We start from the raw sequence: 3999 nt of genomic DNA, 5'->3' as shown, positions 1-3999 counted from the left end.
TGTGTGTGTGTGTGTGTGTGTGTGTCTTGCTGCAATCTACTGAAATTAGTGCTGTAGCTCACTGTAGCTTTTAGTCCAAAATGAGAGGAACAAACCTCAAGAGAACAAACAAGAGAAGAAAGCAGATATATAGTGCAACTAATACTAACACAAACTACATCAAAAAGCGTTCTAGGTGATCAATATCAGGTCTTGCTGTTAGTGTACATCATTGACAGATGAAGCATATATGATAGGTGTGTTACCTTCATCAACTCTGTTTTTGAGTGGGATCCGGTGAAACTAAGAAGCAAACTGACAGTTTTTCTTTGTGCATGTCTAAATGAAGTTTCTCAACAGCTCATGTTCCACTATATAACAGTATAAATAATAAAATATAATACAAAATATAAATATAGAATAGTTTTATAGTTTCCAAAGACACCAAAGAGATGCTGAGACTGGCCAGTTTTCAGTTTGTGCAAAGTTTAGTGTTTTAGCTCTCCAAAATTAAAAAATAACAAAAATGAAAATTAATTCAAAGTATAAATAAACAAATACAAAATTCTTAACTAAACAAACAGTCAAACAGTAAAAGAATAGCAAGCTACAATATGAGTAAAAGTTGGAAAACTGTTGGCTAAAACCGTGGCTAGCTGTCAAAATTATTAGCATAACAGTTTGGATAAGTAGTCACAATTATAAGTTTAATATAATGCTAACCAAGTTAAAATAGGAAGTTAAAATAGTAAATAAAGAATTATAACCAAAAAAATAACAATTGATTGAAAGTAGGGATAAAAAAATTGGAAATTAGAATACATTTTGATTGTTATTTTATTATAATGGAACAATTTCAGCGTACATAGAAGTCATTTGAAATTTGAAGATGCTCTGTGAGTAAGTCAAAATTTTCAAGATAACTTGAAATTTTAACTTGGATCAACGTGGCAATTTTTTATGTGTGTGGCAGGAACAAGCTTCCAAATGGTTAAAATAGCTTGCAAAAATTATAAATAAAATTATGATGGGAAATAACACCATACAGAAGTATGGAAACAAACAAAAATACATAATATTTGCTTTTATATACATGGTATCCTTTAAAATATGCTATTTACTTTTATGTTGTACTGATCACTACCTCAGATCACTACCACTACCTACCTCACTAACCTCAGCTGTGTTTTTCCGGATATATTCTTTATTTCAGAAGTAGTGTTTGTTCTCAAGAGGCTCTTTCCATATTAACAAAAGAAAATATGTCAAATGGAAAATTATGCAATCAAGCCCACTTCTATCAGTAAGAAATATCATGTAATGTACATCAATAAGAGAGGGAAAAAACACCCCAGAAGTTCCTCACACTTTCTTCTGCACATGCATCATCAGTGAGTGAAGTCCTGCTTCTCTAACCTCCATCAAACTTACAGATGCTCTCTTACTCAACCAGAGCAGTTTAAGATAACCGGAGGATGTGGTGACCACTGGCTGTTTCCTCTAACTGATTTCAATCTTTAAAGGATTGCTGCTTGAGTCATTTCACACCGGCCTCTGCGGCTTGTTTTCGTCACACGAGCCTGGGGCCGATGTTTGCATTTCCTGCCGCTGGGGGTTTTGTGGTGAATGTGTTCTACCGACCAAATACGTCATCACTCAGTGGTGTTAATCACCTCTTTGCTTTAATCGAACCTGGAGAGGTTTAATTGTTTGTGTGTAATGGGTTCTCTTACACAACACTTCCCCCCCTGGGGACTTTTACTGTGCCACAGTTTCCAACCAGTACAGTTAAAAAAGCTATAACAAGCATGTGATTTGAGCTTTACATGAATGCCAAATCAGATGTTGTGAAAGTGAGGATTAAAGGCTGCGAAGAGGCTTCACTTGTCATCCTAGGGTCACTTTTTGGTATTTCACAAACACAGCTCTCGCTTTCATGTGTGCACGGGCTGTGACCTCCCGCTTGTCCCCACATTTTTGGAGTACACAGCTCCCGTTATTCACAACCTTCGCTCTCCCCAATAGCCCTCAGGAGCACTTACACACCAGCCCTCCTCTTCATCCATGACTCACCTCCTGAGCTTGCATCAGTCAGCAGAAAGCTGTGGTCGGGCCTGCTGCACGCCTCCCCCCCATTCTCTCACTCACTCACACACACACACACACACACACACACACACCCCTCCTGCTCTTTGATGGGCCCATAAATTGTGTTGTGTTTAACTTTTTTGGACATCATAATCCCTCTTCCAGTAAGACTCTTTCTTGTTTTTACTGGCGAGAGGGAAAAAACAACAGGTTGTTTTTGAGACCATTATTCTTCTGAGCCTCTTCTGGTAACACAGGCCTCTTAGTTATGATTACATCGGCTGTTATTACTGCTTTGATTTTTTTCTCTCTCTTTCTCCCTTTCTAGCAGTAGTGACAGAGATGTTGTAGAAAGATTGCCTTCCAAGTGGGAAGTTTTGTTGCAGATTGCGAGTTTTCAGCTACGCTACCAACAAACTGAGTCACTTGCGGTTTCTCGCTATTTTAGCTACTGTTCAGCTAGGCGCCGCAGGTGCCGTGAACCGGTACCAAACCGCTATCTTTGTCTTTATTTCAACTTGTCCCAGCTGGATTATGTCAGATTGATTGATTGAGTTTGGTTAATGAAGTGCTAATGCAGCTGCTAAATCACGTAGCTTGTAAATATTTCATCAGCATCTCCTCGTGCAGCTGTCTGAAGAGCACTACGGGATGAGTCAGGGCCGTGAATCTGGATGAATAACAAAGCAAACACACTCATCTACTGCGGGTCTCCCCCATCCTGCTTCTTCATCCTTCATCCATCCGTGCCCCCTTTTGTCTGAAATTGAGTACAGGCTTCCCCTTGCTGAGATCAGAGCCTTGGCTGTTTTGTGTGGACAGTAAGATGAGATTTAATGCACACATATAAACACACACACACACAGGCACATTGAGCTCCAGCAGGACTTGGGTGGCCTCAGTTTCCACTGTTCCGGGAGGTCCACTGTGTAGGGTGAGAGGTAGACAGTCCTGTCTAAACCAGACATTACAGCTGTACAGTGGGTCTGGACACTCAAATTATTCCCAGTCTTCTCCGGGAGCAATTGCACGATTCCTTCCTGGAAGGCCGAGGTAAGAGAATACCTCCTCCTCTTTTCTTCGCTGCATTCCTCGACCCTGCAAACTCCCGGTCATTGTGACACAACGCAAAAAAAACTGCCACATCACCATGTTTTAATGGAGTGCACGTGCTTCACCAGCTGCTGTTTGGCTACCCAGATGTTAGCCCAGACCTCCGCAAACGCTCAGTCATGTCGATAAGTGTTAAACACACAAAAGGTCGATTGAAGACTAAGACAAAGCGCTGCGGATGGATCAAAGATGCAAGGGGGCCCTAACTGGTCCAATTAAGCATGCTTTTGATCTGCGAGTCTTACTGGAAGCTTCCGGGTGTGGAAGCCTCTGTGAGTCATCACTGCCCCTCAGCCAGTCTTAGCTCTCCCCAGGGTGCCTTTCATTGACAAAAGCTGTAGGTTTCAGGAGTTAACTGCAAATAACTCCATCTGTTATAGCAGAGGGCCTCTGGGTGAGAAATACTGTTGCTCGGTGCAGATTCTCGAACAGTCAGTGGGTGCAGTGGACTATAAGACGGCAGGCTCTGTAAAATCTACATTTTCTATAGGCTCTCTTTTTTGTTTTGTGTTTTGGTTTTTTGCATTCACTGCCGCTCTTCACTAGACAAAGATCACTTGTCAATCAGAGCGTGTGGGCGCTGCTGTTGTCTTTGGATTTTTCGTTGATGGACACTGTTGTGTTTCTGTATGCTCTCTTTTGTTTGTCTGTGCAGCCGTGGCAGTTAGCAGCTATTCAGCTGTTCTTCTCTGTGTTTTCCTCGAGTACACACACACACACACACACACACACACACACACACACACACACACACACACACACACACACACCATTTGTACTTCATGCTGCATGAAGCTTCAAAACAAAGTAATTTCTCAG

The 3999-nt window shown here is 41.4% G+C and overlaps 1 protein-coding gene across 1 annotated transcript in view; it reads left to right on the top strand.

Moving 5' to 3' along the window:
- The window catches only part of rbks (ribokinase), a 52430-nt gene that overhangs the window by 41342 nt on the left and 7089 nt on the right, over positions 1–3999 (top strand). The gene's annotated exons all lie outside the window — the stretch shown is intronic.

This window comes from Pundamilia nyererei, unplaced genomic scaffold, assembly GCF_000239375.1.
Source record: "Pundamilia nyererei isolate P.nyererei 1_Seehausen unplaced genomic scaffold, PunNye1.0 scaffold00086, whole genome shotgun sequence".
Taxonomy (NCBI): Eukaryota; Metazoa; Chordata; class Actinopteri; order Cichliformes; family Cichlidae; genus Pundamilia; species Pundamilia nyererei.
The sequence above is the reverse complement of the archived record's forward strand: the minus strand, read 5'-3'. Positions and strand labels throughout refer to the sequence as shown.